Source organism: Pleurodeles waltl, chromosome 6, assembly GCF_031143425.1.
Source record: "Pleurodeles waltl isolate 20211129_DDA chromosome 6, aPleWal1.hap1.20221129, whole genome shotgun sequence".
In the NCBI taxonomy this organism is placed as follows: Eukaryota; Metazoa; Chordata; class Amphibia; order Caudata; family Salamandridae; genus Pleurodeles; species Pleurodeles waltl.
The window spans coordinates 524,510,647-524,538,546 of record NC_090445.1 but is presented as its reverse complement, the minus strand read 5'-3'; positions in this window follow the sequence as shown (position 1 = coordinate 524,538,546).

Genomic DNA, 27,900 nt, shown 5'->3' with positions numbered 1-27,900 from the left:
CCTCCAGCACTCTGTGGGACATCTTCTGCACAAAGCAGAACCTCCTACCTTCTTTCGTTGTTGCAAAACCTGCAGCTTCTTCCAACCAGAGGCAGCCTGTTTGCACCTTCTTCCGGGGTTTAGTGGGCTCCTGCCCCTCCTGTACACTTTAGCTACTCTTGGACTTGATCCCCTTTCTTTTCAGGTCTTCAGGTCCAGGAATCCGTCTTCAGTGCTTTGCAGTCTGTTGTGGTCCTTGCAAAATCCTTTATCACAACTTTAGTGTGTTTTGGAGGAAATAGTAGTACTTTACTCCTACTTTCCAGGGTCTTGGGGTGGGGTCTCCTTTACACCCTTAGGCCCTCATTACAATCCTGGCGGTTGGTGATAAAGCAGCGGTAATACCGCCAACAGGCTGGCGGACAAAAATATGGGATCACGACCACGGTGGAAGCCTCCAACATAGACAGCCACTTTAACACACAGACTGCCACGGCGGAAGCAACAAACACTGCGGCGGTCACCTCCAACAGACAGCAGAAGACAATGTACTGCCCACCGTATTACAAGGCACCAATCTGCCAGCTTTTCTGGGTGGTACCAATGACATCAAAAGCACTGCAGAAACAGTACGCTGAAGGGGAACCACTCACCTTTCGACACTCAACGAAGAACCAGGACGCCATGGAGCCCGAACTGCAGGTCCTCCCCATGCAGGTGTATCTGCTAATACACTAGGAATTTGAAAGAAGGTGGCGGCGACGATGACGGTGAGTACTACACCTAGCACACAGGGGAGGGGGGAAAGAGAGTGACACACACACGCAACACGCAACTCCCCAACCCCCACCCCCACCCACAACACCATCCAACAGATCCAACAACAGATCCAACAACATTACAGATACACCCCATAGCCCCATGGAAGAACGCAAGGACAAAAGGAATTGAGTCAAATCTGTGATATTTTCAAAATGCATATAAAGTTAACAATTGCAAGCAACTCTATATACAAATATGTACAATATGTACAGAGGGCCGTACAGTGTCCATTGCAAATGCCTGTGGACCAGTGGCCCTAAAAATCATGGACGAAGCCCACACTTCACTCCTGCCTCAAAACAGAGAGAACGCTGCAGGAGCATCAGGTCGAAGAAACACAGGCACCTCTGGGCGAAGGGGAGGGGGGGCACCTTAGCCGGAAGATGGTACTACGCCACTGCTCCTCAAGGGGGTAACATGCCCACAGCGATGTCCTGGGGAGTGCAAAGCCACAGTGTCTCAAGTCTCTCAAGTGTGTGGCATGCCCACTGCTTGGTCCTGGGGAGTGCGAAGCCACAGTCTCTCAAGTCTCTCAAGTGGGTGGTTTGCCCACTGCTTGGTCTTGGGGATTGCAAGACCATAGTCGCTCAAGTGGCTGACATGTTCCACTGGTTCTGGAGAGGGCCTTGTGCCCAGTCTGCTTCATCCTGCCAAGGATTGGGCGAGTGGATGCATTTCTCCACTGGTTCTGGAGGGGGCCTTGTGCCCAGTCTGCTTCATCCTACCAAGGATTGGGTGAGCTTGATGCATTTCTCCATTGGTTCTGGAGGGTGCCTTGTGCCCAGTCTGCTTCATCCTGCCAAGGATTGGGTTAGTGTATGCATTTCTCCACTGGTTCTGGAGGGGGCCTTGTGCCCAGTCTGCTTCATCAAGCCAAGGATTGGGTGAGTATGCATTTCTCCACTGGTTCTGGAGGGGACCTTGTGCCCAGTGATGTTGCACCTGTGGTGTGGCAGTTCGCATTCCCTCACCTGGGTGTCTGAGGCATGAGATCTGCAGGGAACAGGTAGCATGATACTCCATGGAGGCAGAGACAGACTCCATCCTGCGGCGACTTAGGCTGCAAACTGCTGGTAGTGCCAGTGCTGGTGCCTCAAGTGGTGGGTGCAGGGTCCATGACGTCTCCTGCAGCCTCGGACGGCTGCCCACTGGGGATGCTGCTGATGTCTGACGTGGTGGCACCGGCTGGGCATGTGGCGGTGCATATGGCGGTGCAGGTGGCGGTGCCAGCGGCGGTGTCTGCGGCGGAAATGCTGCTGGTGCTGCCCATGGTGCAGGTGCTGCTACTAGTGGAGGGAGACACCAGTCCGCCTCCAGCAGGCCTAGGATGGCTGCCCACTGGGGATGATGCTGGTGACTGTCATTTTGGCAGTGGCGGTGCAGGGGGCGGTGCAGGAGGAGGTTGTTGTGGCGGTGCTTACCGTGGTACAGGTTGCTGGCCTGTCAGGACAAATGGTGGTCACCAGTCCCTCACCTGGAGGCTCCGAGCCCTGAAGTGCCTTGCCTTTGCTTTTTTGTCCCTTCCCCACCTTGGTAGATGCTGCTGGGCCCTTGGCACTGTCCTCTTTTGTTTTGGACGAGGCCTTGCTGGGTGGGTGGTGCGTCTTGTCCGTGCTGCATGCCGGCACCTTCTTAACCTTGACAGGTGGTGGAATCGGGTGCTCTCTTGCATTGTTAGATGGCAGGTGCCCCCTTCGATCCTCTCAGACTTGCAGGGACCACAGTGGACGCCGACTTGGTGGCTGAGGTGCTGGCCTGGGATCTAGACATCCTGGTCCTAGAGAAGGGACGGGGAGGCGTGCGGAGGAGGTCAAAGTTAGCCAGGAAAAGTTTACTTGACACATTGGGAGCGGATGATGAATGGGGTGTGGGAGTGGAGGAAGAGTTAGTGGCTGTAGAAGGTGTATGTCTGCTGAGTTTGGGTGAAGGTGCATGTTCTGGAGACTGTTGTGAGGTGGATGGCTGTTGAGTGGGTGTGTGCCTGCGCTTGTGTACTTTGGGAGGAGGGCTCACAGACACACTGGGAGAGGACACAGGGGATGTGTGCATGGTTGTGGTGGTGGTGATTGCTCGTGAGGGGTGTGTTGTGATGGGCGTGCTGGTGATGGAGGCAGTGGCTGATGATGTAGTGCATGCAGGTGTGAGTGAAGACTCTACTGGGAGGGAGGTAGACGAAGAGGAGGAGGGGGACATAGTGGAGGAAGTGGATGTTGGTATGTGTGCATGGGTGTGGTGCTTGTATGAGTGCCTGTGTGATGATGTGTGGTGCTTATGTTTTCCGGAGCCACTTTTGTGTGTTGATGTGTGTGCATGCTGGTCTGAAGGTGTGCTTGGAATAGGGTGAGGTAGAGGGGATTGGGTCGGGGTAGTGGAAGTTGGAGGGGGAAGGCTGGACACAGGGACAATGGCTGCCATCAGTGCTGAGGCCAGAGCCTGAAATGCTCTCTGTTGGGCCGCCACGCCTGAATGAATGCCCTCCAGGTATGCATTTGTTTGCTGCAAATGCCTCTCGACACCCTAGATGGCATTCAGAATGGTTGACTGCCCAACAGTCAGGGATCTCAGGAGGTCAATAGCCTCATCACTGAGGGCAGAAGGGCTGACTGTGGCAGGACCTGAGGGGCCCCACCCAGTGGATTTGCCCTCATGGGCCATGTGGGATGCAGCACCCTCCGTCGCCGGTGCCTCTGCTCCTCCGCCAGATGATGCTAATGCACACAAGGACAGGGTGACAAAACAAGAAGGGGGAGAGATATAGGATACACTTGGTCAATGCCAGCAACACTACTACCGTTGGCGTACACAACACACACTGAGCTGCCCTATGGGGTACAATGCCTAACATGAGCATCTGCACACCTGACACCCACAGGACCCTGCCCAGTAGTAGGTGGCCACTTGTACCATTGGGGAAGGAGTGCTTCAGAGCCTGCAAAAAAGGCACCTACCCTGCCATGATCCCCCTGGGCTAGGGACACTCACAGCCCACATCCCCAATCAAGCTAGTTCCTAAAGCACACAAAGTCAGCTTTCTGAATCTGTGCTCACCCCCTGGTGGCTGCTGTGATGCCCTCAAGCGCCAATCCAACTCCGGATAGGCCACTGCCAGGATGCGGAACATCAGAGGGGTCATGGTGCGACGGGCACCCCTTCCCTAGGTGGGCATTCACCATCTTCTTGGTCCAGCGGCGCAGGTCCTCCCATCTCTTACGGCAGTGGGTGCTCCACCTGTGATAGACCTCAGGGTCTGCACCTCCTTTGCAATGGCACGCCAAATACCCTTTTTCTGGTGGTCACTGACCTAGAGGGAAAAGACAGCGGAAAATGTAAGTACTCACCCGTCATACTCATTGACCACCAGTTCCCACCTATGCCCTGACGAACATACACTGACCACCTCTCATGCAGCATTCAGGCCAGGACGCCTTAGCACCCCCCAAATTGTGCCTTACATCCACACCACTCCAAACAGGCATTGCCCATACATCATGCTCACAGTGTACTCACCTGTTTGTCTGGAGGACCGTAGAGTGGGGGAGGACCCCATCCACCAGTTTCTCCAACTCCTCCGCAGTGAAGGCAGGGGCCCTTTCCCCAGACACTCTAGCCATTGTCGCTTCCAGACTCAGGTCACAGCAGCACATGCAGTGTAGGTCCTCTCCTGTTGATGGTCAGGTAGCAAGTGAGTGAATAGCTAGAAAATGGCGGTGACGTCTGCGGCGGTGCGTACCCTAAACGCCGGCGTACATCGCCATTGGCTCCTGGGACCCATAGGGCCCAATGATAACCAATGCGGAGTTACGCGACGGTCATCGACCGCCTACCACAACGCAAACCAACACCAGCGCAGTTAACTTATTTTCCCTTGTCCCTCCTCACAGCCACCATTTCAGGGGGGCACATGGCATGGCACCTAACTGCGTCACAGCACATATTGGCACGATACTGACTCTTGAATTCACACACTACTTCTGTGACATAAATTCAAAAACAGTTGTGCTATCTATGTGGTAAATGACCTTCTGCTCACCGTTCTACTCAATAGGCTACAACCGCTGAGGCAGATGATGAGATGGCAGCATCCTCTGGTGTACAGACCCCTGGTGGACCTATCGACAATGGAGGACAGACACATTATCATCACATGCAGACTTGATCGTGCCACAATCCAAGAACTGTGTGCCCAATTGGAGCCAGACCTGATGTCAGCTATCCGCCAGCCCACGGGAATCTCCCCTCTAGTGCAGGTCCTGTCAGTGCTCCATTTCCTGGCAAGTGGTTCCTTTCAAACAACAGTGGCCATGGCATCAGGGATGTCTCAGCCAATGTTCTCCAATGTGTTGACCAGAGTGTTGTCTGCCACTACAGCTACATCGTCTTCCCCCAGGTGGAGAATTTGGCCACAGTGAAAGCTGACTTCTATGCCCTGGGACATAGCCCCAACATCATTGGTGCCATTGATGGTACACATGTGGCATTTGTTGCCCCCCGCATAAATGAACAGGTCTACAGGAATGGAAAAAGCTATCATTCGATGAATGTGCAAATTGTGTGTTTGGCGGACCAGTAACTCTCCCATGTGAATGCCAAATATCCTGGCTCAGTACATGACACCTATGTCTTGAAGAATAGCAGCATCCCTTATGTGATGGGGCAACTCCAGAGGAACCGGGTGTGGCTATTAGGAGAAACCAAGGCCCCCACACAGTATAAGTTGGGGTCTGAGTATGGGGTTGTCCCTAAGGGTTAGTGTGTGTCTAAAAGTCCTCGATATGTACAGGTGACTCTGGTTACCCCAACCTCTAATGGCTACTGACCCCAGTGACGAATCCCAGGACAAGGGCAGAGGGGCGTTACAATGAGCCACATGGACTAACAAGGAGGATTATTGAGAGGACCTTCAGCCTCCTGAAGGCCAGGTTATGGTGCCTCCATCTGACAGGTGGATCCCTGTAATACTCACCGAAGAAGGTGTGCCAGATCATCGTGGCATGTGTTATGTTGCACATCCCGGCCTTGAGACGCCAGATGCCTTTTCTTCTGGAGGATGATCCTGTGATGGTCTTGTGGCAGCAGTGGAGCCTGCGGACAGTGAGAAAGAGGAGGCAGATGAAGAAGATGTGGACAACAGAACCAACATTATACAGCAGTACTTCCAGTGACACACAGGTAAGAGACTGTAACTCAACTTTACTTTTCAGTAATCTTTTGGACATTGTACATGGCAGCCTCTTACCCTCTGTTTATGGCCACTGACTGTTCCCTTTGGATTCCCTTTTTTCAGATCCGTGTGCCCCATTCTGGCTCCTGCTATACGTACTGCTGCCCACCAACTGTCATACATTGGTATAATTTAATGAACATAAATGTTGCAATGCTTTGAGAATGTTGTAAGAATATATCTTTCCAATCATTACACTGACTCCAGTATGGTTAATATTTCAGTGGTGTTTATTTTTTGTGATAAATAGTATGGGAGTAAGTGAAAGGGGCTGGGTGATGGTGGAGGAAGGTCCGGGGTAGAGTCCAGTCTCTTGAATCACAGGTGCATTGTCCAATGGGGCATAGGAAGGGGAGTAATGGCAGTTAAAGGTGGACAGGAGTGTGCCAATCAGGAGAGTCCTATTTCCAGGCAGGAGTCTTGGCAATGTTTTCTGTCTTCTGCCTGGATCGAAGGGACCGTTTGCGGGGTGGTTCTCCTTCTGCAGGGGGTGGGGTGCTGGTGGCCTGTTGGTCCTGTGGCGGGCTTCCTGTCCACTAGCACCGGCGGAGGTGGAAGGCTGTTCCTCGGTTTGGCTAGTGTCAGGGGCCCTTTGTTGTGCCACTGCCTCCCTCATGGTCTTGCCCATGTCAGCCAGCCCCCCTGGTATGGTGACCAGGATGGTGAAGTTTTTTGTGAGGTCCTCCATGATCCCAGGTACTGTCCCTACTGCAGCCTCTAGGTCTCCTGTAACTTGGTCAGTACCGTGCCCATGGTCTCCTGGGTATGGTGGTATGCTCCCATGAGGTTTCAGAGTGCCTCATGGAGAATCGGTTCCCTGGGCCTGTCCTGCCCCTGTCGTATAGCAGTCCTCCCAGCTTCACTGTTATCCTGCGCCTCTGCCCCCTGAACCGTGTGCCCACTGACCCCAGGTCCCTGATCGTCCTGTGTTAGTGGGGTTGTCTGGGGTCCCTGTAGTGGTGGACACACTGCTGATTGACGTGTCCTAGGGACAGATGTATGGGCCCGCTGGGTGGGTGCTGGGGTGGTATTTCCTGATGGGGAAGCTCTTTGGTGGGTTGGGACTGTGGCAGGGGAACCAACTGTCCAGAGGTCCCTGATAGGCCAGGTTGGTCATTGTGATCCAGGCGTGCAGAGCTGCTGTCATCACTGTGGGCCTCTTCTGGGGGGGGCTGGTTGTTGATGGCACCTCCTCTCCGGTGATGTTGGGTAGGGGTCCTGTTGGGATGCAAATGCATTGTTATTTGTATCTGTGTGTGCCATCTTGTGCAATGGGTGTGTTTCCCTGTATAATTGTGCTTTCCCTGTCGCCTTTGCCTTGTGTGAGTGATGATTGTGTGGGCTGGGTGAGTCTCTCTACTGGCATGCTGTGGTGATAGGCGTCCATGCAGGGCTGTGATGGGTGTCCAGGCATTGTTGTTGTATGCAGGGCTTGATATTGGGATGGGTGGCTTGTGATGGTGCGGTGTATGTGAGGTGATGGAGTGATGGGAGTTAGGGTATGGGTGGGGGTATGTGATGGCATGCAGGTAGGGTGGGGAATATAATGGTAAAGGTTCGATTTACCAGAGTCCAGTCCTCCTGCTATTCCTGCGAGGCCCTCAGGATGCATAATCGCCAAGACTTGCTCCTCCCATGCTGTTAGTTGTGGGGACGGAGGTGGGGGTCCACCGCCAGTTCTCTGTACAGCAATCTGGTGTCTTGAAACCACAGAACGCACCTCCCCCCGTAGGTCGTTCCACCTCTTCCTGATGTCACCCCTGGTTCTTGGATGCTGTCCCACGGTGTTGACCCTGTCCACGATTCTCCGCCATAGCTCTAACTTCCTAGCAATGGATGTCTGCTGCACCTGTGATCCGAATAGCTGTGGCTCTACCCGGATAATTTCCTCCATCATTACCTTTAGCTCCTCCTCAGAAAACCTGGGGTGTCTTTGAGGTGCCATGGATGTGGTGTGAGTGATATGTGTGAGGTGATGTGTGGGGTGATGTGTTAGGGTGTATACTCTGATGTGCACGGATGGTGTATGGGTGATGGTGTTCTGTGCCTCTGATTGAGTGTGTGCTCTTTGCTTGTCTCTCTGTGCTTAGTCTATTTTTTTCATTGTAAGGGGTTGTGGGTAGTGTGTGTGTGTGTTTTATAATGTTGTGAGTGTGTGGGTGTGGTGTGTGTATGTGTGTCAGGTGTGTGTATTTTGAATTGTCCAATGTGGTGTGGTTTTGTAAGTGTGTGTGTATTTTGAGCGCAGCGGTGTGTACCGCCAATGGTTTACCACGGTTGAAAGACCTCTGCATTGATTCATGGGTTGTGATACTGTGGGCGTATTCCTGTTGGCGTGATGGTGTGGGTTTTCCTATCACTAGTTTATCACTGACCTTTGGTGTGGCAGACTTGTGTGGGTGTCTGTATTGTGCGGTATTCTCTGTGTGGGTCATAATACCTGTGGCGGAATACCGCTGCGGTGACAGTATGATGGCGGCTGTCAGCGCAGCGGTAAGCGGGATTTACTGCCAGGGTTGTAATGAGGGCCTTAGTGTTTTCTCACACTCCCAGCAACCCTCTACAGACTACACTTGCCTAGGTGTGCATTTGTGGTTCATATTTCACTTTCTTAGTATATGCTCTGTGTTGCTCCTAGGCCTATTGCATCCTATTGTGTTTTACAGTGTTTGCACTACTTTCTGACTGTTTTACTTACCTGATTTGGTTAGTTGTGTATATTTTGTGTAAGTAACTTACCTCCTAAGGGAGTATATCCTCTGAGATATTTTTGGCGATTGTCACTAAGATAAAGTGCCTTTATTTTTTGTAACTATGAGTATTGTCTTTCTTATAATATAGTACCTATATAATACAAGTGGTATTGCATGAGCTTTGCATGTCTCCTAGTTCAGCCTTTGCTGCTCTGCTATAGCTACCTCTATCAGACTAAGCTGCTAGAATACTGTTAGACTCCGCTAATAAGGGATAACTGGACCTGGCATAAGTTGTAAGTAACATTAGTACCCACTACAAGCCAGGCCAGCTTCCTACATTGGTGGTGCAGAGGTGGGATAAGTACTTGTAACTGCTTTACAACTTTGTCATTGGTGCTTTTCATAAGAAAACAACATTCCTAATACTTAGAAATATGCACAAGTAAACTTAACAATTTTACTTTCACTCTAAAAACTTTCTAAAACATTTCTAAAAAGTTTGAAAAAGTTTGTTCTCTCTGTTCTTGAAAGCTCAAAACATTTTCTCTTACCCCTAACCTCTTTCTCTTCACCATGTCTGAGGTATAGGCTACTCCCAAAGTTGTGAAGACAACTTATGACAATCTGAACTTTAAAATTTGAGGGTTCTCTGTATAAAAAGAGGTTTGGGGATTGGTATGAACCCTACTAAGGATCTCCTTCGTAACATTCTCCTTGAAAGTGACCAGAGTCAGATTGGTCAAACCCAGGATCAGGAGGTAGAGGAGGGGGTACCCAGATAGATTCAGGGGAAGGTCCTGAGAACTATGAGGAGGGTACTTCAAACGACCTTTCACTTAACAGGCCATCTAGTGAAGCTGGTAGTGGGAGGGGGTCACACAGCAGAAGGACACCTTTCACTCCTAAAGGCCAGGTCACTAGGGATCAGGTAGTCAGAGAAAGGTCCACTTCTGTACATTCTCACATTACCTCTGTATCAGACACTTCCCAGACCTCCCACCTTGTGGATAACAACCTAGACAGGGAACTCAGAAAGCTGAGGTTGGAAGAGGGCAGACTGAGACTAAAGCAGCAACAGTTGGCTTAGACAGGGAATCCCCAGATGTAGCGAGAGAAAGACAGAAGTTGGGGTTAGTTCCCCATGGTGGCAGCAACAGCAGCAATCTTGATAGTCATCCTGTTGGAGAAATAAATTCAAACCTGCATAAGATTGTCCCCCCTTAAAAGGAGGGGGATGACATTAACAAGTGGTTTTCTGCACTTGAGAGGGCCTGTATGGTACAGTTGGTCTCTCAAAGGGAGTGGGCTGCTAAATTGTGGCTATCTTTCACTGGCAAATATAGAGACGGACTCCATACTGTCAGGGAGAGTGATGCCAACAATTACAAAGTTTTGAAGGATGCACTCTTAGATGGATTTGGCTTAACTACTGGACAATACATGATAAAGTTCAGAGATACCAGAAAAGAGTCTTCTCAAGACTGGACAGACTTTGTAGACTGTTCAGTGAAGGCCTTGGAGGGATGGTTACATGGCAGTAAAGTGACTGATCATGAAAGCCTGTATAATCTAATTTTGAGAGAGCATATCTTGAATAATTGTGTGTCAGACTTGTTGCATCAGTACTTGGTAGACTCCGATCTGACCTCTCCCCAAGAATTGGGAAATAAGGCAGACAAATGGGTCAGAGCAAGAGTGAACAGAAAAGCTCATGGAGGGGGTGACAAGGATGGCAAGAAGAAGGATGGTAAGTCTCATGACATGGGTGGGGACAAAGACAAAAAGAGTTTTTATCAGGCCCACAAAAGTCCTGTGGGAGAGGTGGGTCCAAATCCTCTTCTCACAATCAAAATAAGCTGTGGTGTTATTTATATAAAAGTAAAGGCCATTGGGCAAGTGATCCCACTTGTCCAAAGAAAAACACTAAGGCTCCCACCACCACAACCCCAGCTGCTTCCACTAGTGCCCCTAGTAATAGCAGTGGTGGTGGGAAGAACACTACAAATAGCCAGACAAAGGGTGTAGCTAGGCTCACTATTGGTAATGTAGTGGGGGTTGGTCTAGTTAGGGAGACCACAGAGGCTGTTTTAGTCTCTGATGGTGGTATTGATTTTGCCACCTTAGTTGCTTGTCCCCTTAATAGGGTATAAGTACAAGCAACTACCCCTAATAAATTGTGTAGAGGTTGAGGCCTACAGGGACCCAGGAGCCAGTGTCACCATGGTGATAGAGAAACCGGTTGCCCCTGAACAACACCTACTTGGTCAGCAGTACCAAGTGACTGATGCTCATAACAACATTCTTAGCCACCCCATGGCTGTTGTGAACCTCAACTGGGGGGGGGGCGGGGGGTTACTGGCCCAAAGAAAGTTGTGGTAGCCACTGATTTACCTGTAGACTGCCTACTAGGACATTGTTTGGAAACATAAGCTTGGGCTGAAGTGGAGTTGGAGGCTCATGCAGCAATGCTGGGCATTCAAGGGCATATCTTTGCTCTCACAAGGGCTCAGGTCCAGAAGCGAAGAGGACAGGGAAACTTGGATCCTGGAAAAATGGACCAAGTACTCCCAAAAGCTAGGGGGAGAAAGGGTAAATCCTTGCCCACTATCCCTTCCTCTCCAGAAGATTCCCCTTTTGAGGAAGAGGAATCCTCTCCCTGTGCAGAACCTACACCAGAGACATTACTGAGCTTTTGGATGCAGGGGGGGCTGCTAGGGAAGAGCTGAGTGTGGAACAGCAGACCTGTCCCACACTAGAGGGTCTAAGACAGCAAGCTGTCAAACAGCAAAATGGGGATGTCACTGATACCCACAAAGTATAGTGGGAAGACAACCGTCTCTATACTGAGGCAAGGGACCCTATACCTGGAGCTGCCAAGAGAATGGTCATCCCTTTAGAGTATAGGGAGTTTCTTCTGACTTTGGCTCATGACATTCCTTTGGCTGGGCATTTTGGCCAAAGTAAAACATGGGACAGACTTGTTCCACTGTTTCACTGGCCTCACATGTCAGAGGACACAAAGGAGTTCTGTCGCTCCTGTGTGACCTGCCAAGCCAGTGGCAAGACTGGTGGCACACCTAAGGCCCCCTTAATTCTACTTCCAGTGGTTGGGGTGCCCTTTGAGAGGGTAGGGGTTGACATTGTTGCCCCCCTTGACCCCCAACAGCTTCAGGAAACAGATTCATACTAGTGGTAGTAGTGGACCATACCACTAGGTATCCTGAAGCTATACCCTTAACCTCTTCTGTGCCCAGGACGTAATGGTTACGTCCTGAGGCACAGTGCTCGTGTGCCCAGGACATAACAATTACGTGCTGGGCACAGAGCACAGAGGGAGCGCTAGCACTCCCTCTGTGAGGTTCCCCTCCACCCCCGTGATGTCAGCGCAGGATCGCACGCTGATTGTCACAAGGCCTCCTCCCATCGCGCTGGAAGCTCAGCTTCCAGCGCGATCGGAAGAAAAATGCAAACCAAACTCTCTTCCAATCACGTGGAGGAGGCCGGAGAGGCTTCAAAATGAATTTCCTTCCCTTTGAAGTCTCTCTCAGCGTTTTAGCAACCAGATTGCAAGCCATCCGGCTGCTAAAACGCCCACTAGACACCAGGGATTTTTTTTTTAAGTAATTGGCATAATGGAGTGACCCCTTGGGCAAGGGTCGCTCCCGGGGGGGCATTTTTTTTTAAGGCCTTTTCTGCCCCCCGGGGGCGGATCGGCCTATTATTAGGCCGATCTGTCCACGGGGGGAGAAACCTCTAGGCACCTGGGATCTTTTTTTTTTTGTTTTGTTTTAATTTTTTTTTTTTTTTGAGGTGGGGAGCGACCCCTCAGGGAAGGATCGCTCCCCTAGGGGGCAAATTATATTTAGGCCATTTCTGTCCCCCTTGGAGGCAGATTGGCCTATTTTGATGAGGCCAATCTGCCCCCAAGGGGGACAGAAACCACTAAATACCAGGGAGTTTTTTTTTCCGTGAATTTCACGCAAGGAGAGCGACCCCTTAGGCAAGGGTCGTTCCCATGGGGGCAAATTTATTTTAGGCCATTTCTGCCCCCCTGGGGGGCAGATCAGCCTATTTTAATTAGGCTGATCTGCCCCCAAGGGGGGCAGAAACCACTAGGCACCGGGGAGTTTTTGTTGTTGTTGTTGTTTTACAAATGGGGAGCGACCCCTTAGGCAAGGGTTGCTCCCCTGGAGAGGCAAATTGTATGTAGGGCATTTCTGCCCCCTTTGGGAGCAGATCGGCCAATTTTAGGTCAATCTGCCCCCAAGGGGGGCAGAAACCTCTAGGCACCAGGGATAAAAAAAAATTTGTTTATTTATTTATTTTTTTGAGGTGGGGAGCGACCCCTTAGGTAAGGGTCGCTCCCCTAGGGGGGAAGTTATATTTAGGCCCTTTCTGTCTGGGGCAGATTGGCCTATTTTTATGAGGCCAATCTGCCCCCAAGGGGGACAGAAACCACTAGACACCAGGGACTTTTTCTTTTTTTCGTGAATTTCACGCAAGGGGAGCGACCCCTTAGGCAAGGGTTGTTCCCCTGGGAGGCAATTTATTTTAGGTCATTTCTGCCCCCCTGGGGGGCAGACCAGCCTATTTTAATTAGGCGATCTGCCCCCAAGGGGGGCAGAAACCACTAGGCTCCGGGGATTTTTGTTGTTGTTGTTGTTTTACAGATGGGAAGTTACCCCGTTAGCAAGGGTCGCTCCCCTGGAGGGGCAAGTTGTATTTAGGGCATTTCCGGGCAATTTTAGGTCAATCTGCCCCAAAGGGGGGCAGAAACCACTAGGCACCAGGGATCTTTTTTTTTGCGCCAACGTCACGCAAGGGGAGCGACCCCGTAGGCAAGGGGGTCGCTCCCCGGGGGGTGGGCGGGGCAAATTTATTTTAGGTCATTCATTTTGGCCTATTGTTATAAGGCCGATCTGCCCCCGGGGGGCAGAAACCTCTAGGCGCCAGGGCAAATTTTTTTGTGTGTTTTTTTTTTGTTTGTTTGTGTTTTTAGAGATGGGGAGTGACCCATTAGGCAATGGTCGTTCCCCTGGGAGGCAAATTGTATTTATACCATTTCTACCCCCCTTGGGGGCAGATCGGCGGATTTTGGGCCAATCTGCCCCCAAGGGGGGCAGAAACCACTAGGCACCAGGGATCTTTTTTTTGCGCCAACGTCACGCAAGGGGAGCGACCCCGTAGGCAAGGGTCGCTTCCCGGGGGGGGGTGGAAATTTATTTTAGGCCATTTCTGCCCCCCCCGGGGCAGATCAGCCTATTATTATTAGGCCGATCTGCCCCCCGGGGGGGGCAGAAACCTCTAGGCGCCAGGACAAATTTAGTTTTGTGTTTCTTTTTTGTTTGTTTGTTTTTTTAGAGATGGGGTGCGAGCCATTAGGCAAGGGTCGCTCCCCTGGTGGGCAAATTGTATTTAGACCATTTCTGCCCCCCCTGGGGCCGGCTGAGCTAGAGGCCAAAATCCACAAGTAGGCACTTTGCAAAAAACACCTCTGTTTTCTGTGAAAAAATGTGATGTGTCCACGTTGTGTTTTGGGACATTTCGTTTTGTGGGCGCTAGGCCTACCCACACAAGTGAGGTACCATTTTTATCAGGAGACTTGGGGGAATGCTGGGTGGAAGTAAATTTGTGGCTCCTCATGGATTCCAGAACTTTCTGTCACCGAAATAAGAGGAAAAAGTGTTTTTTGGGCAAAATGTTGAGGTTTGCAAAGGATTCTGGGTAACAGAACCTGGTCAGAGTCCCACAAGTCACCCCATCTTGGATTCCCCTAGGTGTCTAGTTTTAAAAAATGCACTGGTTTGCTCGGTTTCCCCAGGTGCCATTGAGCTAGAGGTCAAAATCCACAGGCAGGCACTTTGTAAAAAACACCTCTGTTTTCTGTGAAAAAATGTGATGTGTCCACGTTGTGTTTTGGGCCATTTCCTTTCGTGGGCGCTAGGCCTACCCACACCAGTGAGGTACCATTTTTATCGGGAGACTTGGAGGAACGCTGGTTGGAAGGAAATTTCTGGCTCCTCTTAGATTCCAGAACTTTCTGTCACCGAAATGAGAGGAAAAAGTGTTTTTTTTTGGTCAAATTTTGAGGTTTACAAAGGATTCTGGGTAACAGAACCTGGTCAAAGCCCCACAAATCACCCCATCTTGGATTTCCTTAGGTGTCTAGTTTTCAAAAATGCACTGGTGTGCTAGGTTTCCCCAGGTGCCGGCTGAGCTAGAGGCCAAAATCCACAAGTAGGCACTTTGTAAAAAACACCTCTGTTTTCTGTGAAAAAATGTGATGTGTCCACGTTGTGTTTTAGGCCATTTCCTTTCGTAGGAGCTAGGCTTACCCACACCAGTGAGGTACCATTTTTATCGGGAGACTTGGGGGAACGCTGGGTGGAAGGAAATTTGTGGCTCCTCTCAGATTCCAGAACTTTCTGTCACTGAAATGAGAGAAAAAAGTGTTTTTTTGGTCAAAGTTTGAGGTTTGCAAAGGATTCTGGGTAACAGAAACTGGTCAGAGCACCACAAGTCACCACATCTTGTATTGCCCTAGGTGTCTAGTTTTAAAAAATGCACTGGTTTGCTAGATTTCTCCAGGTGCCGGCTGAGCTAGAGGCCAAAACCCACAGGTAGGCACTTTGCAAAAAACACCTCTGTTTTCTGTGAAAAAATGTGATGTGTCCACGTTGTGCTTTGAGCCATTTCCTTTTGTGGGCGCTAGGCCTACCCATACAAGTGAGGTACCATTTTTATCGGGAGACTTCAGGGAACACAGAATGGCAAAACAAGTGTTATTGCCCCTTGTCTTTCTCAAAAAATTTTCCTTCAAAATGTACAGCAGTGTATAAAAAAGACATCTATTTGAGAAATGCCCTGATATTCACATGCTAGTATGAGCACCCCGGAATTCAGAGATGTGCAAATAACCACTGCTTCTCAACACCTTATCTTGTGGCCATTTTGGAAATTCAAAGGTTTTCTTGATACCTATTTTTCATTTTTTATATTTCAGCAAATGAATTGCTGTATACCTGGTATAGAATAAAAACCCATTACAAGGTGCAGCTCATTTATTGGCTCTGAGTACCTAGAGTTCTTGATGAACCTACAAGCCCTATATATCCCCGCAACCAGAAGAGTCCAGCTGACATAACAGTATATTGCTTTCAAAAATCTGACATCGCAGGAAAAAGTTACAGAATAAAATGTGGAGAAAAAAATGCTGTTTTTTTCACCTCAATTTCAATATGTTTTTTATTTCAGCCGGGTATTTTCTGTTGGAAACACTTGTAGGATGTACACAAATGACCACATGTTGAATTCAGAATTTTGTCTACTTTTCAGAAATGTTTAGCTTTCTGGGATCCAGCATTGGTTTCTCACTCATTTTGGTCACTAACTGGAAGGAGGCTGAAAGCACAAAAAATAGTAAAAATGGGGTATGTCCCAGTAAAATGTCAAAATTGTATTGAAAAATTGGGTTTTCCAATTCAAGTCTGCCTGTTCCTGAAAGCTGGGAAGATGGTGATCTTGTCACCGAAAACCCTTTGTTGATGCCATTTTAAGGGAAAAAACCACAAGCTGCCTTCTGCAGCCCTTTTTCCCATTTGTTTGAAAAAAACAAAATTTTCACTGTATTTTGGCTAATTTCTTGGTCTCCTTCAGGGAAACCCAACAAGTCTGGGTACCTCTAGAATCCCTAGGATGTTGGGAAAAAAAGGACACCAATTTTTGCGTGAGTAGCTTATGTGAACAAAAAGTTATGAGGGCCTAAGTGCGAACTGCCCCAAATAGCCCAAAAAAGGCTCGGCACAGGAGGGGGAAAAGGCCTGGCAGCGAAGGGGATGTGGACCACTACAGCTCCCACAGTGGCAAAAGCCCTCCTGGGAATCTTTTCCAGGGTGAGTTTCCCTAAGGAAGCGGTATCAGACAGAGGTAGTAACTTCATGTCTGCATATTTCAAAGCACTGTGGAAGGAGTGTGGTGTTACCTACAAGTTTACCACTCCTTATCATCCACAAACAAATGAATTGGTTGAGAGATTTAACAAAACTCTCAAAGGCATGATCATGGGACTCCCTGAAAAACTCAGGAAGAGATGGGGTGTCTTGTTGCCATGCCTCCATTTTGCTTATAGGGAGGTACCCCAGATAGGTGTGGGCTACAGCCCCTTTGAATTCCTCTTTGGACACCCTGTAAGAGGTCCCCTTGTTCTTGTGAAGGAGGATTGGGAACAACCTTTTAAAGCTCCCAAACAAGACATTGGGGGTCATTACAACATTGGCGGTAAAAGCCGCTTACTGCCGTGCAGAAAACTGCCAACACACCGCCACAGCAGCAGAATTGCGCCACAGTCATTATGACCCACAGCTCGGAATCTGCCAAAATTTAGACACCCACACAAGTCCGCCACACCAAAGGTCAGTGATAAACTAGCGAAAACAAAACCTCCACCGTCACACCAACAGGAATACGCTCACACTATCACGACCCACGAATCCACACGGCGGTCTTTCAACCGCAGCATTGCATTGGTGGTACACACCGCCGAGCTCAAAATACACACACATTTACAAAACACTACCACATTGGACAAATCGAAATACACACACCTGATACACATACACACACCGCTCCCACACACTCAATACAATATAAAACACACACCCACAAACCCCTACAACCAAAATCCCGAAAGAACGCCAGAGAGAGAGACACCGCAATCTACAAAAAAGCATCCACAGGCACACAACACCATCACCCACATAACATCCACGCACCTCACACAACACACCACTAAATATCACCCCACACACCACAACACACACCACCCCACACATCACCCACACCACCCCATGGCACGGCAAAGGCACCCAGGTTCTCTGAGGAGGAGCCCAGGGTCATGGTGGAGGAAATCATCCGGGTAGAGCCACAGCTATTCAGATCACAGGTGCAGCACACCTCCATAGCTAGGAAGATGGAGCTATGGCAAAGAATAGTGGACAGGATCAACACAGTGGGACAGCACCCAAGAAATAGGGATGACATCAGGAAGAGGTGGAACGACCTACGGGGGACGGTGCGTTCCGTGGTCTCCAGACACCACCTTGTGGTTCAGAAGACTGGCGGCGGACTCCCACCTCCTCCCCCACAACTAACAACATGGGAAGAGCAAGTCTTGGCTATTCTGCATCCTGAGGGCCTCACAGGAGTAGCTGGAGGAATGGACTCTGGTAAGGCAAATCTTTACTACTATATCCCCCAATCTACATGCATGCCAGCACATACAATATCACAAACCACACATCCCAACACCAAGCCCTGCATGCAACAAAAAAGCATGGACACCCATCACCAAAGCATGGCCATTGCACATACCCATACACCCCCCTAAACCATCAGCACACAAGGTCCCACACAGGAATGCAAGCACTGGGGTACACGGTCACCCACCCATTGCACACCATGGCACACACAGATATAATAATCATGCTTTTACACCCCTGCAGGACCCCTACCCAACGTCACTGCACAGGAGGGTCCAGACATGTCCACACCACCAACAGAAGAGGCCCACAGTGATGAAAACAGCCTTGTCCAACTGGATTTAGACGACCAGCCCGGCCCATCTGGGACCTGGGGGCAGTCGGTTCCTCTCACACAGTCACAGGCCACCACAGAGCTTCCCCCCTCTGGAACCAGCACAGAACCCATCCAGCAGGCCCATACCTCTGTCCCCAGGACACGTCAATCAGCAGTGTGTCCACCACTACAGGGAACCCAGGCTCACCCACCACCCCAACAACAACAGGGACCGGGGGCAGTGGCAGTGGGCACACCGTTCAGGGGACAGAGGCCCAGAGAAACAGGGGAACCGGGAGGGCTGCTGTGTGGCAGGCCCAGGGAACCCACTCTCCACGAGGCCCTCTCAAACATCATGGGAGCCTACCATCATTCCCAGGAGACGATGGCAATGGTACTGGCCAAGTTTCAGGAGACCCAGCGGCTTGCAGGAGGAACAGTAGTTGGGCTTCAGGGAGAAACTCAGATCCATCAATTCCACCCTGGGCACCATCGTAGGGGTGCTGAAGGAAGTCCCCAACACCAGGAGGGACACTGTGGCACAACAAGGGTCCCCTGACACTAGCCTGGACGATGAACTGCCCACCACCTCCACTGGTGCTAGTGGACAGGAGGCACCGCCACAGAACTACCACACCAGCACCCCACCCCCTGCAGAGGGAGCACTACCCTGCAAACGGTCCCTGAGATCCAGGACAAAGACAGGGAATGATGCCAAGCCCCCCGCCAAGAAATGAGACCACCCTCAATGTCATCCTTTTGTCCCACCTTGTCACCCTGTCCATCATCAAATTGCCCCAGCTCCACTTCCTATGCCCCTTTGGACAATGCACCTATGAGACTAATAGACTGAACTCTGCCATGGAGTCTGTCTGTGATTTCGAATTAGTGTATTAGCAATTACAGTGACAAAATGCTCTTTCAATTGTAATGTCAACATACCTATGTCACACAGCTCTAGTCCATGAGGAAACAAAGCAGATGTCACACAGTGGGACCCACATCTGTGAAATCGTAAGGGAAAGTGACAACTCAGTGACCATACACTGGGTGAAAAGGACAGTACATGTAGTATGCAGGTTTGTCTTCTTACCTGTGTCTCACTGGAAGTATTGCAGGATCACAGAGTTCCTGTTGTTCGATGTCCTCTTCTTCTGCTTCCTCATCTTCACTGTCCACATGCTCCACAGCTGCCACAACACCTCCATCTGGACCATCCTCCTGCAGAAAAGGCACCTGTCATCGCAAAGCCAAGTTGTGAAGCATACAGCTGGCCACGATGATCTGGCACACCTTCTTTGGTGAGTAGAATAGGGAACCACCTGTCATATGTAGGCACCGGAACCTGGCCTTCAGGATGGCAAAGGTCCGCTCTATAATCCTCCTATTTCGGCCATGGGCCTCATTGTAGCATTCCTCTGCCCTTGTCCTGGGATACCTCACTGGGGTCAGTAGCCATGACAGGTTGGGGTAACCAGAGTCACCTGCAAATGGCGAGGGACAACTGTTAGGCACACACTAACTCTTAGGGATATCCCCAGACAACTATTCCCACTGATTTGCTTCAAGGTGCTCACCTAGTAGCCACACACGGTGCCTCTGGAGTTGCCCCATCACATAAGGGATGCTGCTATTCCGCAGGATGCAAGCGTCATGCACTGAGCCAGGGAATTTGGCATTAACATGGGAGATGTACTGGTCTGCCAAACACACCATCTGCACATTCATCGAATGGTAACTCTTCCGATTTCTGTACACCTGTTCACTCCTGAGGGGGGGGGGACCAAGGCCACATGTGTCCCATCAGTGGCACCTATGATGTTGGGGATATGTCCCAGGGCATAGAAGACACCTTTCACTGTTGGCAAATCCTCCACCTGAGGGAAAACGATGTAGCTCCGCATATGTTTCAGCAGGGCAGACAACACTATGGACAACACATTGGAAAACATAGGCTGGGACATCCCTGATGCTATGGCCACTGTAGTTTGAAAAGACCCACTTGCAAGGAAATGGAGTACTGACAGCACCTGCACTTGAGGGGGGATTCCTGTGGGATGGCGGATAGCTGACATCAGGTCTGGCTCCAACTGGGCACACAGTTCCAGGATTATGGCACGATCAAGCCCGTAGGTGATGATTACATGTCTTTCCTCCATTGTCGACAGGTCCACCAGTGGTCTGTACACCCGAGGATGCCGCCATCTCCTCACATGTCCCAGTGGATGGTGCCTATGGAGGACAACAGCGAGCACAGAGTCAACCAACTCAGAGGTATGTAAACACAGCTTACTCAGAAAACTATTCAGAACCCGAAATTTGCCTGTATGAGTGTTGAACCAAGGCCTAGGTATGAGTGACGCAGTTAAAAATAAAGCCATGTGGGCCCCTGAAATGGCGGCTAACTGACCTGTAAGGTGGGAAATGGGATGTGAGGTAACTGCGCTGGCATTATACACGTCGCGGTAGGTGGTCGAAGACCGCAGCGCAATTCTGCATTGGTTAACATTGGCCCCTTTGGGTCCCAGGAGCCAATGACGATGCACGCCGGCGGTGACGGTACGCACCGCCCCAGACGTGACCGCTATTTTCTATCTGTTGAATCACTCTATACCTGATCTTCGACAGGAGAGGACCTACACTGCAAGTTCTGCTGTGACCTCAGTCTGGAAGAGACAATGGCTCGTGCATCTTGGGAAAGGGCCCCTGCCTTCACCACGGAGGAGTGGGAGAAACTCGTGGATGGGGTCCTCCCTCAATACACGCTACTCTACGGTCCTCCAAACAAACAGGTATGTGCACTGGGAGCATGCTGTTTGGGCAATGCCTGTGTGGAGTGGTGTGGATGAAAGATGGGGGGGAGAATGATGCGTGCAAGAAACGACGGTGAGTGCATGTGCCACATGGCAAGGGTAGGGATGCGGGCCAATGACTGTGACGGTGCAGTTGGTAATAACTTCTCTTTTTCCCCTGTACAAATCCTGTAGGTCAGCGCCCACCGGAAGAAGGATATTTGGCATGCCATTGGCAAGGACAGCCGGACCCTAGGGGTCTACCACAGACGGAGCACCCACTGCAGTAAAAGATGGGAGGTCATTCGCCGCTGGAGCAAGAAGGCGGTGGAGGCCCAGCTGGGGATGGCCTCCCAACGTGGGAGGGGTGCCCGTTGCACCATGACCCCCCTGATATTCAGGATCCTGGTGGTGGCCTATCCGGAGTTGGATGGGTGTTTGAGGGCATCACAGCAGCAACATGGGGGTGAGTACACTCTCATTCTGCTGATTCAGCATGCAGTGGAGGTGTCTGGGTGTGGGAGGTGGGATGTGGGTTTCCCTAGGCCAGGGTGAGTTTGCTAGTTAAGTACCCTTTTGCAGGCAGACCTTGTGGCACCCCACCCCACCTGGATACAATGGCAACTACACCTAGTTAGGCTCCTGTGACATCCATGTGTACAGATATCGGCCATAGCCTTGTAGGCCATGTCCCAGGCATTGAATAGTGGACCCCAAGTGCGCGGCGTAGTGCAGGGGGCTTCTGTGTCTGTCGTGTCCGCCAGCAGTAGCGGTAATGCATGCACTCAACATGGCTTTCTTCTGTCTCCCCCCCTTTTTGTGGTCTCCCTGTACTATTGTGCATTAGCATCATCAGGCGGAGGAGCAGTGGTACCAGAGCAGGAGGGAGCTGCACCCCACATGGCCCTGGAGGGCGACACCACGGAGTCTGATTTCACCAGTGGGACGGAGGGCGAGGGGAGCTCCACGGCGGGGACAGGAGCTGACACCAGTGATACTGACTCATCCTCTGATGGGAGCTCCCTTGTGGTGGCGGGCCCATCTGTGCCCCCCGCATCTACAGGTCCAGCCGCCACCCCCCCTCCAGCACCGCCCTCCCAGCAGCCCCTCAGATTTTGCCCCGTGCCCACTCACCCAGGAGGGTGGGCATATCCTTCGCCCCAGGCACCTCAGCCCCTGCCCCAGTCACCCCTGCTGCCCTCAGTGAGGAGGCCTTTGACCTCACTGTTGGGCAGTCTACCATTTTGAATGCCATCCAGGATGTAGAGAGGCAGTTGCAACAAACCAATGCATTCCTGGAGGGCATTCATTCTGGTCAGGCAGCCCTTCAGCAAGCCTTTCAGACTCTGGCCTCAGCACTGATGGCAGCCATCGTCCCTGTCTCTAGCCTCCCCCCTCCAACTTCCTCCACCCAGACCCACACCCCTGTACCTCAGCCTATCTCAAGCACACCATCAGACCAGCATGAACACACCTCAACACACAAAGGAAGCTCAGGCAAACATAAGCACCACACATCCCACAGGTACTCACGCAAGCATCACACACATGCAGACATACCAACATCTACTGCCTCCACTGTGTCCCCCTCCTCCTCGTCTCCCTCCTCCCTCCCAGTCTCGTCTCTACTCACACCTGCATGCACCACATCTTCAGCCACTACGTCCATCACCAGCACACCAACCACCACACCTTGCTCACGTGCAGTCACCACCCCCACTACCATTCACACATCCCCTGTGTCCTCTCCCAGTGTGTCTGTGAGGCCACCTACCAAGGTACACAAACGCAGCCACACACCCACCCAACAGCCATCCACCTTCCAACAGCCACCAGTGCATGCACCTTCACCCAAAGTCAGCAAACGGACACCTCCCACAACCACAACTTCTTCCTCCACTCCCAAACCCCCTCCATATATCCGTCCCAGTGTTCCTAAGAAACTTTTCCTGGCCACCCTTGACCTCTTTCCCACACCTCCCCCACCCCGTCAGTCTCCTAGGACCCGACTCTCCAACCCAACCTAGCACCTCAGCCACAACATTGGCGGGACCAGTGGTGCCAGTAGTCACTGGATTATGGAGTGCACCAGGCAGCAGGGCAGCCAGTGTGGCAAGGAGCCACAGCACGGACAGTCCCCCACCCGTCAAGCATCAAAAGTTGGCCAGTGCCCAGTGGGAGAGGTGGAAGACACCAGCCACCAAAGCCGCTGCGAGGGGTAGAGGTGGGAGTGTGGAGTCAGCTGCGACACCTTCCAAGGTGGGGAAGGGGCACAAGAAAACCGGCAAGTCTGGGAAGATCAGCATGGCAGAGAAGACCGCCATCAGCCCCGCTGCCCCAGACAGGACCACCAGCAGCAGCCCCGCTGCCCAGGAGGCGACCGCCAGCCTCCCCGCTGCACCAGACACGACCGCCAGCAGCAGCTCTGCTGCCCAGGAGGCGACCGCCAGCAGCCCCGCTGCCATAGACAGGACTGCCAGCAGCAGCCCCGCTGGCCACGAGGCGACCGCCATCAGCCCCGCTGCCCCAGACAGGACCTCCAGCAGCAGCCCCGCTGCCCAGGAGGTGACCGCCAGCAGTCCCACTGCCCCAGACAGGACCGCCAGCAGCAGCCCCTCTTCCCCAGACAGGACGGCCAGGAGCTGCCCTGCTGCCCAGGAGGCGACCGCCAGCAGCCCCGCTGCCCCAGACAGTACCGCCAGCAGCAGCCCCGTTGGCCAGGAGGCGACCGCCAGCAGCCCCGGTGCTCCAGACAGGACCGCCAGCTGCAACCCCGCTGCCCAGGAGGGGACCGCCAGCAGCCCGCTGCCCCAGACACGACCACCAGCAGCAGCCCCACTGGCCAGGAGGCGACCGCCAGAAGCCCCGTTGCCCAGGAGGCGACCGCCAGCAGCCCTGCTGCCCCAGACAGGACCGCCAGCAGCAGTCCCGCTGCCCAGGAGGCAACCGCCAGCAGCCCTGCTGCCCCAGACAGGACCGCCAGCAGCAGTCTCGCTGCCCAGGAGGCGACCGCCATCAGCCCCGCTGCCTCAGACAGGACCGCCAGCAGCAGTCCCGCCAGCAGCAGTCCCGCTGCCCAGGAGGCGACCGCCATCAGCCCCGCTGCCTCAGACAGGACCGCCAGCAGCAGTCCCGCTGCCCAGGAGGCGACTCCCATCAGCCCCGCTGCCTCAGACAGGACCGCCAGCAGCAGCCTCGCTGCCCAGGAGGCGACCGCCATCAGCCTCGCTGCCCCGAACAGGACCACCAGCAGCAGCCCCACTGGCCAGGAGGCGATCGCCAGCAGCCCTGCTGCCCCAGACAGGACCGCCAGCAGCAGTCCCGCTGCCCAGGAGGTGACCGCCATCAGCCCCGCTGCCTCAGACAGGACCGCCAGCAGCAGTCCCGCTGCCCAGGAGGCAACTCCCATCAGCCCCGCTGCCTCAGACAGGACCGCCAGCAGCAGCCTCGCTGCCCAGGAGGTGACCGCCATCAGCCTCGCTGCCCCAGACAGGACCACCAGCAGCAGCCCCACTGGCCAGGAGGCGACCGCCAGAAGCCCCGTTGCCCCAGACAGGACTGCCAGCAGCAGCCCCACTGCCCAGGAGGCGACCGCCAGCAGCCCTGGTGCTCCAGACAGGACCGCCAGCAGCAGCCTCACTGCCCAGAAGGCAACTGCCATCAGCCCCGCTGCCCCAGACAGGACCACCAGCAGCAGCCCCACTGGCCACGAGGCGACCGCCAGCAGCCCCGTTGCCCCAGACAGGACTGCCAGCAGCAGCCCCGCTGCCCAGGAGGCGACCGCCAGCAGCCCCACTGCCCCAGACAGGACTGCCAGCAGCAGCCCCTCTGTCCCAGACAGGACCGCCAGCAGCAGCCCTGCTGCCCAGGAGGCGACCGCCAGCAGCTCCGCTGCCCCAGACAGGACCGCCAGAAGCAGCCCCGCTGGCCAGGAGGCGACCGCCAGCAGCCCTGGTGCTCCAGACAGGACCGCCAGCTGCAACCCTGCTGCCCAGGAGGCGACCGCCAGCAGCCCCGCTGCCCCAGACAGGACCGCCAGCAGCAGCCCCGCTGCCCAGGATGCGACCGCCAGCTGCCCCGCTGCCTCAGACAGGACCGCCAGTAGCAGTCCCACTGCCCAGGAGGCAACCGCCATCAGCCCCGCTGCCTCACAAAGGACCACCAGCAGTTGAACCGCTGCCCAGGAGGCGACCGCCATCAGCCCCGCTGCCCCAGACAGGGCCGCTAGCAGCAGCCCAGCAGCAGCCCAGCAGCAGCCCCGCTGCCCAGGAGGTGACCGCCAGCATCCCCGCTGCCCCTGACAGGACAGCCAGCAGCAGCCCCGCTGCCCAGGAGGCGACCGCCAGCAGCCCCGCTGCCCCAGACAGGACCGCCAGCAGCTGAAACGCTGCCTAAGACAGGACCGCCAGCAGCTGAACCGCTGCCCAAGACAGCACCGCCAGCAGCCACACTGCCACAGACAGGACCGCCATCAGCTGAACCGCTGCCCAAGACAGGACTGCCAGCAGCCACGCTGCCACAGACAGGAACCGCTGACAAAGACACCGCCGCCACAAGCACAGCTGCCAAAAACACTGCCACCACAAGTACCGCTGCCAAGGACACCGCCGCAACAAACACCGCAGGCCCATGAGCGCCAAAAGCTCTGATGCTACTGAGGCCGCCACGAGCAGGATGAAGCACTCTGGGCACAAGGCCCCCTCCAGAACCAGTGGAGAGTTACATCCACTACCTCTGTCCTTGGCAGGATGAAGCACTCCGGGCACAAGGCCCCCTCCAGAACCAGTGGAGAGTTACATCCACTACCTCTGTCCTTGACAGGATGAAGCACTCTGGGCACAAGACCCCCTCCAGAACCAGTGGAGATTGACATCCACTTGAAAGACTGTGGCTTTGCACTCCCCAGGATTGAACAGTGGGCAACCCACCCACTGTAGAGACTTGAGAGACTGTGGCTTTGCACTCCCCAGGATTGAACAGTGGGCAACCCACCCACTGTAGAGACTTGAAAGCCTTTGGTTTTGCACTCCCAGGATTGAACAGTGGGCATGGGGCCCCCTCGTGGATTTGGCTTCGTGCACTCAACCGGCTGAGGTGCCCACCCTTTCCCTTCCCCCTGAGGTGCCTGTTTTATTTCTATCTGATGCCCCTGCAGTGTTCTCTCCGTCTTGTTCGGGTATCTTGTGTGGGCCTCGCCCATGCATTTTGGACCCAGTGGTCCACGGACCATATTATTGGTGTATATATTTGTAAATAGTGTATGTATATTTTTTGATTACTAAATTTTAATATATTGCAATCGTTCACCTCATTTCCTTTTGTCTTTGCATTCTTCCGGGAGGGGTTGGGGGGGTGTAACTGTGATGTATCATGCTGTATTAGCGTGTGTGTTGTCGTGGGTGAGGTTGGGGGTGTTGCGTGTTGCGTATGTGTGTCACTGTTTTTTCCCTCCCCCCCTGTGTCATAGGTGCAGTACTCACCGTGGTCTTCACCGCCGGCATTCGTGCTCCTGGTAGAGGAGCAAGAAGATAAAGGCTGGTAAAATGTGGATCTCTGGTTCCATGGCGTCCTGGTTCCTCGTGGGGTGTGTAGAGGTGATCGCTTTCACTTCGAAGTCCTGTTTCCGCCGTGTTTTTGTTCGCGGTGAATCCGCCCCGGAAAAGGTGGCAGATTGGTAGGTTGTAATCCTGTGGGCGGTACATTGTCCTCCGCCTGTCTGTTGGCGGTGACTGCAGCTGTGTTTGTTTGTACCGCCGTGGCGGTCGGAGGGTTAAAGTGGCTGTCTATGTTGGCGGTTTCCGCCACTGTCGTAATTCCATTTTGTTTACCGCCGACCTGTTGGCGGCCTTACCGCCACTTTAACACCGACCGCCAGGGTTGTAATGACCACTATTGTGTACTATGTACCTGCTTTTAGGGTCTAGAGCTTGATCCCCATGCGTGCAGCTCCACCAAGTTGTGCCCGTGTCCTTCACCCCACCCACGCTGCTGTCACGTGTTCGACGTTCTCCACCACCCACAGCAACCCGCCTGCGCCTCATCCCTAGTGTCTAGTGGGCTGCTCTGGTAAGCGTTCCTAGTATTGTGCCTTATTTTCTGTGCTTTTTACTTCATTGTGCCTTTTATCCTTGCTTGTACCTCTTCTGTGCCATTTTTTGCCCCTTTGTGACCTGTGCCCCTTGCGTTCCATTTTCGGCTCTCCTGAGCCGTTTCTGCCTCCTGCCGCTGCGTCCCTGCATCCCCGCCCCCTTCGCACCCTCCTGCCTCCCTGCTGCTCCCCCCTCCCACCTCCCCTTCTTAATGGCGTCCGCCGTGCGGCCACACCGCTGGCGTGCCAGAGGCAAGCCTGTCTGCACCCGTCCACGCCTGAACCGCGCCCAGCGCCAGTCCCTCTGGCCCATTGTGCCCCGCACCACCAGACGCCGCTACACAGCCAGTGACCTGCACGCCCTCAATCCAGGACGCTCCTCTGTCTGCTTTCAGTCCACTCCGAAGCACACCAAGGGACCCTTCTCCTGCAGAGCCTGCAGCTTCACCTGCACCCTAACTACCAAGCACCACAACAGACCCGCCGACAACCACCTCCGCTGCATTCTCCTCAACACCCGCTCCGTCCACAAACATGCAATGGAACTCTGGGACCAACTGACCTCATCATCACCTGACGTCACTTTCATCACCGAAACCTGGATGAACTTGGCCTCGGAACCAGACATAGCCATAGTCATCCCTGAAGGCTACAAAATCACAAGAAGAGACTGCACCAACAAACCAAGAGGAGGAATCACCATAGTCCACAAAAGCACCATCAGAGTCT